At 42.6% G+C, this 16,753-nt stretch overlaps 1 protein-coding gene across 8 annotated transcripts in view; it reads left to right on the top strand.

Moving 5' to 3' along the window:
* EVL (Enah/Vasp-like) overlaps positions 1 to 16,753 on the top strand; it is a 211,449-nt gene that overhangs the window by 144,501 nt on the left and 50,195 nt on the right. The gene's annotated exons all lie outside the window — the stretch shown is intronic.

Genomic DNA, 16,753 nt, shown 5'->3' with positions numbered 1-16,753 from the left:
GAGAGGACAGAGTCAACTAGTGACATTAGCAATGATGCACTGAAGAGTTATGGCCCAACTATGCAGCCCTCTCTTACAACAGACTCAATTGAGAGGAAAATCTCCTGTTTGACTCCAACAGTGCTGAATGAATCACCATATGCTGCCTCTGCATAGCAGCTTCTACACCTGGCTGTTATCCATAGAGAGGTCACAAAAATTCTATTAATTGCCTTCCTATGTGGAGAAAGAGAGGCTCCCTCTGTGTTCTCATACATCTTCATACTCTGCCACATCAAGCATCCCAGCTTGCCTGCTGCATGATGTTCCAGAAACCAGGCTTATTTTCCTGAGGCAAATATTCCCCTAATTTCTCTTGTACAGTCCCAGCAAAATTCTCTCCGTTTTTTTGCCTGACAGACATAGATTCTGATTCTACCTCTTCAGCGTCCATTTTAGATATAAGCATGCAAGTGGATGATGAAACTGGAAGTAAAACTCTTCTTAAACCCTTAATGATGCTGCTTCTTTGACTTAGGTAGATTTGCAAATGGCAACTCATCCTGACATCTGCATTAGCAGTGTAGGTAAAGGTCTTTCCCCAAGGGTTTCTAATCCAATTAGTTTTGTTAGCAGATATTTTCTATTATTATTTTAACGAGAAATAGATCCTCTTGGCAAATCACCGCAAGCTTAAGAGCACTAAGTGGTAAAGTTACAACCAAAGCACAATGCCTCTGTACAGAAGTGCACATTAAAATCTAACAGGAATTTAGAGTTTTTGTGGTAATGTGCCATTATGAATAGAGCCCTGGATTGGCACGAAAGAGACTTGGTTCTGTTCTACCATTGTCCTTTCTGTGCCTCAGTTTTCCTACCAGTAAAGTGGGGATAATGGTATTGATTTCCTTTGCAAAGTGCCTGGGAGTGACTCTGTGGAGTATATAATGCAGATCATCTCAGATTTATACAATAGTTAAATTGTTATGAATATTCCTCCAAAGAGTGCAGTGTTAATTGACATATGTAAATGATAATTGAGTGTTAGAATGTAATTTAACAAGCTGCCCTGAGTAAGGGCCTTGCCTGTCTACCTGTGCTGTCCCTAAAGTGGATCAGGGAATGAATTGTGACTCTGAGAATCAGTTCATTTCCTGATTTCCCTCTAGCTTTTGGGAGGGAAGTAATCCATTAATGGTCTCTGCCAGTGGCATACTTCTTGTGTTTTTGCCATGGCTCAGCTGTGCTGACTGGCACATGTAAGAGAGATGGAGCAAAATCAATGCAACTTCTGCTCTTGAGTCATTTGCATTATTTTGAAAATCCCACCCCAAAGCTGCAATGATACAAAACTACAAGAGAACCCTTATATTTAAATAACCTGGAACATCATACTGCAGGAATGTAAAAATGTGACAGACCAAAAAAACCTTTCAAAGCTATTCTAGTTAGTGTGACCACTGGTTTAACTTAATTCACAATCTGTAGAATAAAAATAAGGCCCCAAATATAAAATTGAGATTTTGGAAAATCAAGCCCATGCACATACTATCATGGTATAGGGATCATGAGAAAAAAATTGAAAGGGAAATTTGAATGGTTTTATAGAAAAGTAAGAGGTGAAAATATTCAGTTTGTATAAAGAGAGAAAAAAATCTATATGGTAAGAGCATCTAATATTGCTTACAAGAATCTGGCAAAGTATAGAGATTTAAATAGTTGAATGGAAAAAGTACTAAAACTCTGAAAAGAAGGGGAAATAGCATCTGTAATCCAGTACATTATTTTCATCTCCGTTTTCAGCCTCTGTGAAAAAAGAGCAGAGCTCAGATACCCATGAGAAATATGTTCTTAAAGGAAGGGGGAGGAAGCCACAGTTTGTACCCAGCAAACCGAAGAGTGTCACATATCAGGAAATCGTAAGCAAAATCCTGGTGGTGTTGAAGCCAGTAGGTATTTTTCCATTGGCTTCATTAGGAACAGATTTCACCCCATGTTTTGGGGAATGGAAGCAGCAGAACAGCTCTAGAACAAATTCAAACAACTTGTGTCCAGAGATGTCTCAGTGTTAGAGGATTGTTAATAGACAATAAAAAGGTAAAATGGCCAGTCTTTATTTTGAAAGGTTGTGTCTACACTTGCACCCTCTTTCAAGAGAGGGATGCAAATGAAGACATTCAGAATTGCAAATGAAGCCGGGATTTAAATATCCCATGCTTCATTTGCATATTCACGTTATGACGCTATTTCGAAATAGCGCTATTTCGAAATAACAGATGCTGTTAAGATGCAATTATTTCGAGAGAGAACTTTTATCTCGAAATAACCTTTATTCCTCATACAATGAGGTTTACCAATTATTTCGAAATAGCTCCATAATGCAAATATGCAAATGAAGCATAGGATATTTAAATCCCAGCTTCATTTGCAATTTTGAATGTCTTCATTTGCATCCCTCTCTCGAAAAAGGGTGCAAGTGTAGATATACCCTGGACTTTTTGCTTACTAAATTATACTATTCTTAGACAAATTATATTATTTTAAGCCAACAAAGATGAATAATCTTTCCAGATAGACTTCTGCAAGTAAAGAATTCCCCTTGCAAAAAAATTCCCAGATTATTCTTTGTTTACAGCTCAACATAAAATATCATTATTGTCCTCAGTTACTCTCTTGAATTTTGCATTTTGAATTCGTCTGTGAAAGTTTTTTGAAGCAAAACATTTTTGACGGAGGTCCAAATTCATAGGCTCATGTATTCTATACCATGTTGGCAAGATACAGATTTGTATCCACTGAAGATAAAAAAAAATGTAAACAAAAATCTTGGTCACCTAACAATCACTGGCAAAAATATCCTTTCAATAGAATCCTTTCCAAACCCTATTGAAGTCCATGAAATGCCTTTCCTTGACTTCACTGGATAAGGATCCTAGGGAAAGCTCAAATCTTGGAACTCAAAACCAGAAATGGAATATTCTTTTATTTAACCAGTGAGGTACAGTCAATGTCAAATTTCCACTGAGTTCAGTAGGTCCAGGATTTCACCCAAAGAATTAAGTCTGAAGTCTACTAAACAAAATTCCACAACCTCAGGATTTGGCCCATATATCTGATTTTCAGAACTGTTGAGTACCTATAGACCTTGGTATGACCTAACTGATGTGCTTTGTTTGGCCTTCATAGCCCCACATATAATGTAAGAAGTTGCATTTGTTTTCCTCTACATTTGTTTGACTTTTTGGGCTCCCTCTTATGGTTAATTTAACACCTGAAAATTAAAAAGTACAAGCAGTCCTGTAGCACCTTACAGACTAACAAATGTATTATATCACTATAATATTATATTTTAAAATATTATTATAACATTATTATATCAAAATTAGTGTGTTTGTGTATCTTTGCAAATATAAAATACAATTCCAAATATGAATTACATTAGGAACACAGCAATATAATGGGGAAATATAAAGCAATTAAATAAGCCCACCTTTCATATATGGGCACCAAAATGTCCAATCCTGGGGACACTGAGGAATAGTTTGGTGGTCAAGAAATGCAGTGCTGGTCCTTAAACCAGCAGTTTGGGCCAGTCTGGTCCAATTTTATAATAGGTCAAATCTTAGGGAAAAGTAGTAAAGTTCTAGTACCAGATCGTCTCCATGATTTATGCTGATTTATACCATTTGACTTTCTGGCTGCTGGTATACTAAGAGGTGTTAGTTAAGAAATTATATTAACAGAATGGAGTTTGTATTGCTAGAGTAGGTCCAATCAAACAGCCTCATAAGCCATGGAGTAGGTTCTGCTTTTCACTCTGTAAGCATTCAGAACACTGAGTAAAGGAGAGAGTGTCTGCTAGTATTTATAGTAACAGTTTCAATTTATCTTCTAAGGCTATGTCTAGACTGCAAAGAAAAGTTGGAAAAGATACGCAAATTGCGCTTCGCAATTTGCATATGTTTTTCCACTTTTTTTTCGGGGGGGGGGGGGGGACTTTTCCAAAGTTTGGCCTGTCTACACAGGGCCAAATTTCAGAAAAACCTCCTCTTTCAGAACATCCCTTATTCCTCATACAATGAGGAATACAGGGATGGTGAAAGAATGTGTCCGCTTTTTCGGAAATTCTTCCAAAAAAGCAGACACGTTCCTTGGACGCGGCAGAGCTTGTTCTGGGATACCAGAGGTATCCCAGAAAAAGCTCTGCAGTGCAGGCGTAGCCTCTGTAGTGTAGACATAGCCTTAGGCAGAGGCAGGGACATAAGAATTTTCATAGTTGGAGACTCCAATAAATCTGTATACAATGTATATTACTCTATATGGGAATGTGCTCTAGCGTTCAGCTGGTGAGCCATTTATGCTCTGAAGCATGTACATTTTATTTTAGTTAATATATTGACAGATATTTTTCAAACACCTGTGTAATCATTCTTTGGAAAACCAGGCATGGTGAACTTGCCCCACTTAGCCAAAAGTGCACAAATCATAGATGCCACTGGAGAAATGTGCTGAGCATGCCCAGCGTGAAAGTAATTAGCTGTGCTAAACACAATGCCAAATGTATGTGTTGGAGTGCTGATGGTTGGGGCTCAGTATGAGTGACGTTCACTCATCAGTAGGAGTCTCAGTAGCCCTTGTTTCAGAACACAGGCTGTAGTTATTCCTGGGGGAAATCTGCACCACAGCATGTGTCTATAATTCACTTGCATGCCACACATATATTTAATTTTTTTCCAGAAAATATCTTCTGCTGAACAGTTGTTGCAGTTCCATCTTTTACCCTCCAGAGGGCACAGTGGCATTAGCACAGAGCAGCAGCAGAAAATAACTTCTGTAGTTCTGCCTTTTATCCACAGAGGATGCTGTGATGCTAGAATGCCACAGCTGTTCTTGGCCAGCCTCAGCTACTGTGGGGGGGGGAGACCCTGCCTTCTTCTCAGTGCCTGTTGGGCCAGGTCAGGAGACTGGCTATGGGGAGACCGAGAGCATGGGACTGGTGGGGGTCAGAGGCTCATAAGGGTTAGTGGGAGAGGACTGACTGGGGTGGGAGGTGAATGGAAGAGGAGGTGCAGGGCCCCATGCTGGGAGGGGAGGGAGTGCAGAGCTACAGGGCTACAGGGGAAAGAGAGGTGGCTGAGTGCAGGCACAAAAACATGGAGGTGAGGGACAGAGACACATGAAGATGAGGGAAGGGAGGTGGCTGAGGAGATGTTGGGCCACATGATGACAGGGGGAGGAAGAACACGTGTCTGAATGGGAGAGGATAGGGGTCAGCCAGAGTTGGGATGTTCTCTAACAATCCACCTCCACCCCCCAAACAGTATTTTCCATATTTTTCCCCACTCCTATTCAACAACCCTTCAAGTTCACACCCAGACTCCTTCAAGCAATTACTTCCCTCTCCCTCAGCTGCTCTGTTATTCCTGATTCACCCATGCCTTTGCACTGCTTCTGAGTGGCACAGGAAATACAGTTCTGTATTGTAGGTTAGATGAATTATTACTCAGAGTTCTATATTAGTATGCTTAGTAAGGAATCTATTTCTCAAAAAATGTTTTGCAAATCTGTTATGTTGTCTGACATACTTGGTGACAGTTATTTTGAAATAAATTACCAAAATAATTGAAATGGGTAAGATTTTATTGTATTGTTTTGACAAATATGCAGATTTTTTCAGATTTTTAAAATATTGTTTTCAAAGTTTTTAATTTTTTGGTGCAGAATTTTTAAATTTTTAAAACAGAATTCCCCCTGGAGTATATTGTAACAGGCTGTGCAGCTGCCCTGCCTTTAGGTTTGACAGTGGATTCTTGCCCCACCAGCGCATTTATGTGCACGTGGTCCTTTTACTCTGGTTTTGTGCAGGGCTCCAGGGAGAACAAAGAGAACCAAGGGACTTGGTGGATTTCACTTACTTGAGGCCCCTGGTGGCATTCTGCAAACTGGCAGAAAGCTCCTGTGAGGAAACTGACAGCAGCTGGTTAATGATGCTTTCAGAAAACAAGCCCCCATTAACAAGTGATGGAGGGAAAAACCCAATAGCTCTGATATAAAAATCATAAGGAAACTCAAATGAAGGTGATGTGCTTCCTGAGTTGGAACAGGAGGGAATACAAGACAAGGGAGCCTGACTTTTTATATGTGCTAGTTCTTGAAATATCATGGGACTCCATGGGGATGCATTTTTCTTGCTTTCATAGAGTGTCTTGTGATATTGTGTTAGCAAAGCAATTTGCTAAGAATAATTTTAAATGGTTTGCAGTAAGAGCTGTATGTTGTATTATTAATAATGCTTGCATGGACAATACAGATTTTAGTGTGTGTAGCATACAAATATAAAGTCACTGAGTCGAGAAATGAGAAATGAGCATATATCAAACACATTGGGAGATGCAGAAAAGAGCGCAAACTTGAAATGTTTTGATTTGTTGTCCTGATCCCACTCTCCTTTAAAAGCTATTTGAATCGCTAGTGGGGAAGAGGTATGTGGAAAGGAGCGGATGTGTCAGTGTTTTAATGAGCAGTTCTGCACATGTTCATAAACTGCAGGTTCTAGGGTGACCATATTTCCCACAGACAAAATGAAACACCCCAGCCACTTGCTTGAGGACCCTTCCGATGTTGTGGGCAGCTCCTGGAACCCTGTGCCCACCACTCTGGCAGGCTCTTACCTATTGCTGGAACCCTAAGAAGCCCCTGCAGGAGGCTGTTGCTCGAGCCGGGTGGGAGCCCCACATGCTGGAATGCTGATTTCTTCCCCATCCCAGCCCCCTCCCTGTGTGGGGCCTGGCATCTCCGCTTGCCCCCTCTGCATTGCAAACACACACTTAAAAAAAAACCAAAGTGAGTATTTGTCCTGTTTGCTTTTGCCAGCTGTTGAAGTCAGCAAGAGCAAATGGGACAAATGTCTCCTTTGCAGGAGGTTGCGGGAGGAAGTGGGGAGGGAGTTGGGAGACATTGGACAGGCATAACAAAGGGACTATCTCAGCCAAAATGGGAGATAAGGTCATCCTAGCACATACTGTCTTCTCACATGCACAAAGGGGTATGCTGAAGCCCCGGGATAGGTTCAGTAGATTACTGCTAGAGATGGGCTCAAAATTCAGATATTTTGATCGGCAGTGATGGTTATCTGAACTTTCCTAAAATGTTCAAATTCAGGATTTGGGTTTGGCCTGTTCTGGAGACAGAGTGCAGCGCTTCAGTTCAGATCCAGAATGCAGGTGTAAGCTTTCCAAGATGTGGAGCAGAAGACATTGTTACTCCACTGTCATGTGTTGGAACATCATCCCTGAGCACCCCTAAGGGAATGAATGGGCAGCATTCAGCCTGTTCCTTAGTTTGTACTATGGCTTCTTTCAATGCTATTGGGACTTCTATTACAACATACCATTGTCTTCTAGCATATTGATTTGTTCAGGTGAAATGTTTCAATGTTACTATGTTTCTAAATAGTTCTTGAATTTACTGTGCATTGAATTATACTGTTTGTTTTTCTGTCCAGCAAGGCCTAATGTGCAAGGAAAGCATTCTTGTACATAATTTACTGACAAAAACATCTAAACAAATTCAACAGTGTAGAAATAAATCCTAAGTGATTAGCTTGTTGGACTCATCTTACATCAGTGCAGCTCATGTCCATAAAACCTGTCTAGTAGCCAATCTACTTGCACATTCCAGTTTTCTTAAGAATTTACTCAAACATGGGAAGGTGTTTTTGCGTCTTTGCTTGTGCCTTTAGTGTAAAAGGGTCCATGGGATTAGAACCCAGGTCCGTAGAGCCTGGGTTAGTTTCTGCCTTCCGTTAGGAGGCCATGTAGGGTGTGTCTACGCAGCAGCGTTATTCCAAAATGCAAGCATCTACACAGCAATTCCATTATTTTGAAATAAATTCAAAATAACGGAGGGCTTATTCCAACTTCTGTAAACCTCATTCCATGAGGAATAACACCTATTCAGAAATAGCTATTTCGGAATGGATGTAGTGTGGATGGTCCACTATTGCTATTTTGAAATAGCTCCTCCCAAGGCCATTCAGACTAATTACTCCCCGGTGCCTCCTGGGGCTCTAAATCGAGGTAGCACGTCCACATTAGGGAAGCCTGCCTCGGACTAATTGTGAGGTTTCCCTGTAGTGTAGATGTGGTATTTCAAAATAAGCTATTTCAGAGTATTTCTTCCAGTGTAAACTTACCTGTAGTGTCACCTCCAAGGAGCACTTTGGAGGTTAAGCACTGCAGGAACCACCTCCCAAAGTTCCAGAGTGACAGCACCCTGCAGCCTTTTGACTTCCCGAGTGCCTTATTTAACCTTGGAGGGTGGCCCAGGAAGTTGTCTGGGCCGTGGGTTTCTGCCTTGCTGTGACCCAAGTCTGCACCTATTTTTGTGGTCTTCTGTGCTTGACCCCAACCTGACATTGGCTCCTGGTTCCAACCTGGAAGCTATTCTGATCGCTGTCCCCTGTCTGACTCTGACTCTTGCTTGTCAATCCCAGCTCTAATGATGCCAGTCCCTGCTCACTGATGACCACCTCATGGCCACCTTTGACTGATGGACACCAGCCTAGCTATGATTTCTTGGTCAGACTGGTTATACCCTAGTCTCTTTATATCTGGTCAGGTTGTGGACTTGTCTACAAGTATTTCATTCCTCTTCTGAATAAGCCTTGTGGATGAATACCAAGCCCTTGTACGTTACACAGTAGATGCATCAATCATGATTCAAGGGCATATGTGTAGTTACATATGGACACTAAAATTCCTGATATTTATAGACAATTACTTGCTGTCTATTTTTTCCATTGACATGATCCTCAATCAACAGTGGGCAAAAAAATTTGCAGGGGTCCACTAAAAGAATGTTGGTAAGTGGTCATGGGCTACACTTCTCTGGTATATTAATGGAGGGGATGTGGTGTGTGGGATGGAGTTTGGATGCCGGAAGAGGTTGTAACCTGGACAGAGGTGTAAGAGGAGTGCAAGGCCTGGGAAGAGTTTTTAGCTGCAGGAGGGAGTTCTGACTTGGGGCAGAGAGTTGGGGTGCAGAAAGGGATGCCAGGTGTAGGCTGGGGCCCTTTTCGGTGGCACAGTGGGGTTGCTCAGGCAGGCAGGCTGCCTGCATGCCATATGGTCCCATGCCTCTCAAAGCTGCCAGCTGCTGCTGCCAAGTGTGTCTCTGCACACCCCTTAGGGGGAGAGGGGCAGCGGGTCTTTGCACACTGCCCACACCTGCAAGCACCACTCTCACAGCTCCCATTGGCTGCTTTCCATCCAATGCTTAACTTCAGAACCTAGAAAAGATAAGGGAGTAAATAATTAAGCAACCAGCTCACAAACATCTGGAAGTTAATAAGGTGATAAATAACAGTGAGCCTGGATTTGTCAAGAATGAATAGTCAGACCAATCTAATAGTGTTCTTTGACAAGGTAACAAGCCTTGTGGATAGGGGAAGCAGTAGGTGTGTTATTTCTTGACTTCTGTAAGGACTTTGATACTGTCTCACATGACCTATTCAGAAACAAACTAGGGAGATACAATCTAGATGGAGCTACTGTAAAATGGGTACATAACAGTTTGGAAAACTTTTTCCAGAGAGTAATTATCAGTAGTGACCAGTCAAGTTGGAAGGGCATAATCAAGAGGGGGCCACATACCAGTTCTAGGTCCGGTTCTATTCAATATTTAAATAACGACATAGAAAGTACTCTTATAAAGTTAGTGGATGATCCCAAGTTGTGAGGGGTTGCAAGTATGTTGTAGGATACAATTAAAATTCAAAGTGATTTGGACAAACTGAAGAAATGAGATTAGATTAAAATAAGATTAAATTCAATAAGGACAAATACAAAGTACTCAATTTAGGAAGGAACAAACAGTTGCACAAGTGAAGAATGGGAAATGACTGCCTAGGAAGTTGTATTGCAGAAAGGGATCTGGAAGTCATAGTAAATCACATGCTAAATATGAGTAAACAATTTAACACTGTAGCAAAAAAAGCAAAAAGCATTCTGGGATATATTAGCTAGGAGTGTTGTAAGCAAGACATGAGAAGTAATTCTGCTCTACTCCTTGCTAATAAAGCCTCAACTGAAGTACTGTGCCTGGTTCCAGACACCATACTTCAAGAAAGATGTGGACAAATTGAAGTCCAAAGGAGAGCAACAAAAATGATTAAAGGTCTAGAAAATATGCCCCATAAGGGAAGATTGAAAAAATGGGGTTTGTGTAGTCTGAAGAAGAGAAGACTGAGGGGACATGATATGTTTTCAACTACATAAAAGGTTGCCATAAGGAGGAGGGAGAAAAATTGTTCTTGTTAACCTGTGAAGACAGGTCAAGTAGTAATGGGCTTAAATTGCAGCGAAGGTACATAGGAACGGTCATACTGGGTCAGAACAAAGATCCATCTAGCCCAGTATCCTGTCTGCCAACAGTGGCTAATACCAGATGCCCCAGAGGGAGGGATCACAACAGGTAATCCTCACGTGATCCCTCCCCTGTCACCCACCTCCAGAGAAACAGAGGCTAAGGACACCATTCCTACCCATCTAGGCTAATAGCCATTGATGGACTTAACCTCCATGAATCTATCTAGCTCTTTTTGAACCCCGTTAAACTTCTAGCCTTCACCACATCCTCTGGCAAGGAGTTCCATAGGTTGACTGTGCGCTGGGTGAAGAAAAACTTCCTTTTGTTTGTTTTAGACCTGTTGTCTATTAATTTCATTTGGTGACCCTTAGTTCTTATATTGTGGGAATAAGTAAATAAATTTTCCTTATTCACTTTTCTACACCAGTCATGATTTTATAAACCTCTGTCATATCCCACCTTAGTCTCCTCTTTTGTAAACTGAAAAATCCAAGTCTTTTTAATCTCTGTTCATTTGGGACCTGTTCCAAACCCCTTATCATTTTTGTTGCCCTTTTCTGAACCTTTTCCATTGCTAACATATCTTTTTTGAGATGAGGCGACCACATCTGTATGCAGTATTCAAGATATGGGCGTACCATGGTATTATATATAGGCAATAAGAAACTTTGCCTTATACTCTGTCCTTTTTTTTAATGACTCCTAACATTCTGTTTGCTTTTTTGACTGCCACTGCACACTGAGTGGATGTTTTCAAAGAACTATCCACAATGACTCCAAGATCTTTGGTAGTTTAGGGTATGTCTACACTAGCCCCCTAGTTCGAACTAGGGAGGCTAATGTAGGCATTCGAAGTTGCAAATCAAACCCGGGATTTAAATATCCCGTGCTTGATTTGCATCTTCCCGGCCGGTCGCCATTTTTTGAAATTTACAAGTCTGGACTAACTGCCCGCATCTACACACGGCAGGGACCCAGTAGTTCGAATTAAAGCCCTAGTTTGAACTACCTGTTAAACCTCATTCCAGGAGGAATAACAGGTAGTTCGAACTATGGCTTTATTTCGAACTACCGGGTCCCTGCCGCGTGTAGACACGGGCAGTTAGTCTGAACTTGTAAATTTCAAAAAATGGTGACCGTCCGGGGAGATGCAAATCAAGCGCGGGATATTTAAATCCTGGACTTGATTGCAACTTCGGATGCCTGCATTAGCCTCCCTGGTTCGAACTAGGGGGCTAGTGTAGACATACCCTTAGATGATAGTTTAGGTAGTTTAGATTGGACATTAGGAAAATTTTCCAAACCATCAGGGTAGTTGTGCATTGGAATAAATTGCCTAGGGAGATTGTGGAATCTCTGCATTAGAGATTTTTAAGAGCAGGTGGGTCAGGGATGGTCTATATAATATTCTTCTTCAAGTAATTGTTGATGACAATTCCAAGTAGGTGTGTTTGCCCAGTCGTCAGAAGATTTTTTTCCCCTAGCAGTACCAGTCAGTCAGTTGTGGAGCTCCCTGGAGTGGTGCTGTCATGATGCTCTATATCTATGTAGTCCATTGCAACTCTCTTCCCATTCAGTTCCTTCTTGCTAGAAGACTCTGTCCAAGGGGATGTGGGTAGAACTGCATGTTTTCTGAAAAGTCTGGACAGACACAAGCTTTATAAAAAAAAAAAAAAAAAAAAAAACCTTTGAATTTGTGTAATAGTGCCACCTACTGACTCTTGCCTTAACAGTACCCTGCTTTAATGAGTGACCTCATTGTTATTAAAGGTAATTTTTAAAGATAAGATTTGATTATGGCTCATGAGATAACTCCAGTTCCATAAATAGGAATTTTCACAACAAACATTATCTGCCTTCACACTGCATAATGAAAATCACCATTCCCTCTCTTGTATTTCATGACATTTACTTTATTTTTATCATCTGCAATTAGGATTCAGTCACTTTTCTTCAGTCGGGTCTAGATCTACCACCCACCCACCAAGTGGTTAGGTATTCTGAGGCAAGCCTCTCAGACTCACCTGTTTTAAAGCTGTTTTAGTGTATATAAATATTTATTGGGGGCGAGACTAGACTTTCCCTCCACCTAGCCACGTGCCTTAACCAGCAAGCTAGAGAGTTATCCTCACATGCTCTCTTTGGCCCGATGATCGTTTATATAAAGTGGACAGATTTTACACGCAAGAGCCACTCCAGAATACCCAATAACCTGTTGACAGATCTCAGTTTAGGTCCAAATTAGACAGAACAGAAATTCTGACCTGGCTGTCTAACACAGTGGGTGAATGCTCTAAACCCTGAGCTATTGGTCACAAACACACATACACATTTACTCTCTCTCTCTCTTTTCCCCATCTCCATCTTCCCACCCACATGCCTAGACCAAGTCTCTCAGGCAAGAGAGGTGGGGAATGCCTAGTTTGTTGAATCTTTCCAGGTCTTAAGCATGAGCTAGTGGTGCTGCACTGTTTGGTGGCATCGTGCTTTTGCGCGTGTCACAGCAGGAACTCAGGGTATGTCTAGACTACATGCCTCTGCCTTTAAATAATCGCTGCTTCATTTAAATGTAAATGGCTGCCGCGCTGAGCGGACGCTCTGTGGTCGACATCAAAGGCATTTGTCGACCTCCCAAGTATGCCTCATCCCAGGAGGTATACCTGGGAGGTCGACAAATGCCTTTGATGTCGACCGCGGAGCATCCAGACTACCGCGCTGAGCCGACAAACAGCTGATCAGCTCAGCGCGGCAGCCATTTACATTTAAATGAAGCGGTGATTATTTAAATAGCCGCTTCATTTTCCTATGCCGGGTAGTCTAATCTACATTCCTCTGTCGCCAGAGGCATGTAGTCTAGACGTACCCTTAAGTGCCATGAGGACTGCAGAAACTTAGTTACCTAGGGAAATTAGGGTTAGGCAGCCTCTGAGTGGGGACTTTGAGAATGTCAGTGGTGTCTAAATGTTGGACTTAAGTGGCTAACTGCCACTTTATGTGCTGAGATCCCTCTGTTTCTTCCCCTCCTTCCTTGCTGCCTCATAGTGGCAGCAAAGCGGGGGGAGCGAGTAGTCGATACGCCACTCAAATACCCAATAAGCATATGCTTATCGGGTACTCAACTACTCACTAACATCCCTAATATAAATAGATGTCACACTAGCTCTGTATAAGGAATACATGCCCATTTCACACGGACTGCTTGTTTGGAAATAAACGTCTAGTAATTCTTACTGAAAAATGGGAAGATCCTTAATACTGTTAACTCATTCATTGTAAAAGACGGGCCCTACGTTTGCCTTTTCCCAACCGTCCGGGACCTCCCTTGATCTCCATGAGTTTTCAAAAATAATGACCAATGGCTCTGAAATGACATCTGCGAACTCCCTTAGTGCCCTCGGATGCATTATATCCAATCCCATGGAATTCTGTATGTCCAGCTTTTCTAAATAGTTCTTAACCTGTTCTTTCTCCACCGAGGGCTGCCCACCTCCTTCCCATACCGTGTTGCCTGGTGCTGTAGTCTGGGAGCTGACCTTGTCTGTAAAGACAGAGGCAAAAAAAAAGCACTGAATACTTCAGCTTTTCCCACATCATCTGTCACTAGGTTACCTTGCTTGTCCAGTAAGCGTCCCACACCATCCGAGACCACCTTCTTATTGCTAACATGCCTGTAGAAACCTTTCCTGTTTCCCTTCATATCCCTTACTAGCTATAATTCCAATTACGCTTTGACCTTCCTGATTCCCCCTCTGCACGTTCGGGCAATATATATATATATACACCTCTCTAGTCATCTGTCCAAGTTTCCTCTTTTTGTAAGCTTCCTTTTTGTGTTTAAGCTTGCCAAGGATTTCACTACTAAGCCAAGCTGGTCGCCTACCATATTTGCTTTTCTTACTGCTCATATTTGCTTTTCTTACTTACTTCCCTTATAAGATGTGCATGCAAGGCTGTTACTGTTCTAGGTCTTATTACCCAGCCTCTATGTATTGTTACTAAGATTTGAATGGCAGCAGGTAACTGAAGTGATTTGCATTGGGGACAATAAACAGTGATGATATGGCAGGAGTCAAACTGTGCTAGGTTTGCAGACTCTGTGTTAAAGGAGTGAATGTTCCTTAATAGCAAATAGTAAGGGCTATGAGCACAATTTGGATTGAACAGCGTAGGTAGGCCTGAAAAACCTGCCTTCCTCCTGTCCAGCCCAGTCAGATTCTCTGTTTGGGTCAAGATACGAGAGAAATCTGCTGCCAACTCTCCTCCCTCTCTCCTCCCCCCCGCACCACCACACTCCTTCCCTATCCAGATGAAAGAAACCCGGCCCACTCCATATCATTCAAGTCAGCCAGAGAAAGAGGCCCTGGTTGCTCCCTACTCTCCATGGGTATGTCTACACTACCCCGCTAGTTCGAACTAGGAGGGTAATGTAGGCATACCGCACTTGCAAATGAATCCCGGGATTTGAATTTCCCGGGCTTCATTTGCAAGTGCGGTATGCCTACATTACCCTCCTAGTTCGAACTAGTGGGGTAGTGTAGACATACCCCATCTCTGGCTACTGTTTTCCCTGAGCCAGATGGGAGATGCCCTATCACATGGCCTCTTTCTCCTCTCCTAATACAGAGGTGGGCAAAGGGGCTTTTGTGGGCCAGATCCAGCCCCCTAAGCTGGTGGATCCAGCCAGCAGCCACCCTGCCACTCTCCCCACCCCCACGCACTCCCCCTGTGCAATGTCTCTTCACCCCCCGCCAAGGGCACGCGGTGGCTAGAAAGCAATGCCGGCTGTTTTAAAACAGCTGGTGATTTTCTCTGGGTGAGGGGAGCAGGAGAAGTCTCCTGGCCCACCCCTTCCACCCAAGGCCCTTCCCCTTCCGGGGCGGCCTGCGGCCACTTCAATAATATCCCCCCTTTAAAAATTATTGCCCACCCCTGTCCTAATAGTACCAAATTTCCTCCCCCTTATTTGCTGCATCCCACTGCTAATCCCATTTCTGACTAAGGATAGATTCTCCCTCCCAATCTTGCCCCGTTACTACCCTCTCTTCCCCACAGTTGAATCTTTAGAGGCACTATCACCAGGGAAAAATTCTTGAGGCCTTTCCCTTTTAAGATGCTAGGACACGGGAGGCTGGCACTATAGAGTCACTGTGAATTAGGGATGTTTAATTTAGATTAATTGGGTAATCAAATAGTCGATGCAAGTCGCATCAACTATTTGATTAGTAAGAAAGGGCGCCTTTGACTTTTAAATGTAGCAACAGCCCTGGGGCTGTTGCTATACTTCAAAGGCGAAAGCACTGCGGGGAGCACAGGGCCAGAGGGGGACTCAAGCAGTCCCCTGCTGGCTCCTGTGCTCTCTGCATTGTTTCAAAGTGGCAGGTTCCACGTGGAGCCCAGCGTCAGGCTCCATGCGGTGTTTCAAAGTGGCAGCACAACGAGCCCGGGGCCAGCAGGGGGCAGTCCCCAGCTGACACCAGGCGCTACATGGCACTGCCGCTTTGAAACGCCACATGTAGCCCGGGGCCAGCTGGGAAGGTTCCAGCTGGCCCCAGGCTACACGCAGTGTTTCAAAGCGGCAGTGCAATGTGGAGCCCAGGGTCTGGCCTCGGGTTCCACGCAATGCTGCCACTTTGAAGCATCCCCTTCTTCCCTTCTCCCCCTCCCCCATGCTGCCTCTTTTGATAGAGGCAGCAAGAAGGGGGAGAGCGATTAGTAGACTAGTGTGTTGCCTATCTGATCAGCATTTGCTTATAGGTTATTCGACTAGTCTTTCACATCCCTTCTGTGAATGTATAAAAATATCTTTGTATTGTATTGTATTGAAGAAACACAGAGTTACTGCAAAGAAAAACAAAGTTTAGCTCCTATTGTTTAAGAATGATCACAATACTGAACAGATTAACTGAATAATAATGACATAAATATGTGATTGGAAGCAGAATACTATCCGTGCAATATTGTCTTTTATTAGCAATTCTGCTGAGCAAAAGATGGCAGGGGGAAGAAGGAGGAGAGTGAGTACCTGTAAAACAAATTGACCTGTAGTCAGTACCTCTGTTGTTGTTAGAGCCAATAACAGTGTTATCATCCTGCTACTGACCTGTGTCATATTTGAACCCTTGTCCTGGTAATGAAAGGTAATGTATCTGTTTACCAGTCTCTAAACAGTGCAATCCTGAAACTTCACATCACATCACATCACATGCTGTTAATTAGCATTATGATGTTTTACTAGTGAAAGTAAATCTTTGGATTACAACTGAACAAATGTTGCTTAACTATCCTGTGAATATTCATTCAGATTTTTAAGTGAACTTTGGTTCAACTCTAGTCATTTCCCTTGTTGTGCTTCCCTGCTATGTGTAGTCTAGTAAATGAGTTTGCTTTCAGGTGTATTTGCTGAGGA

This window comes from Pelodiscus sinensis, chromosome 5, assembly GCF_052426305.1.
Source record: "Pelodiscus sinensis isolate ZL-2025 chromosome 5, ASM5242630v1, whole genome shotgun sequence".
Taxonomy (NCBI): domain Eukaryota; kingdom Metazoa; phylum Chordata; order Testudines; family Trionychidae; genus Pelodiscus; species Pelodiscus sinensis.
The sequence above is the reverse complement of the archived record's forward strand: the minus strand, read 5'-3'. Positions and strand labels throughout refer to the sequence as shown.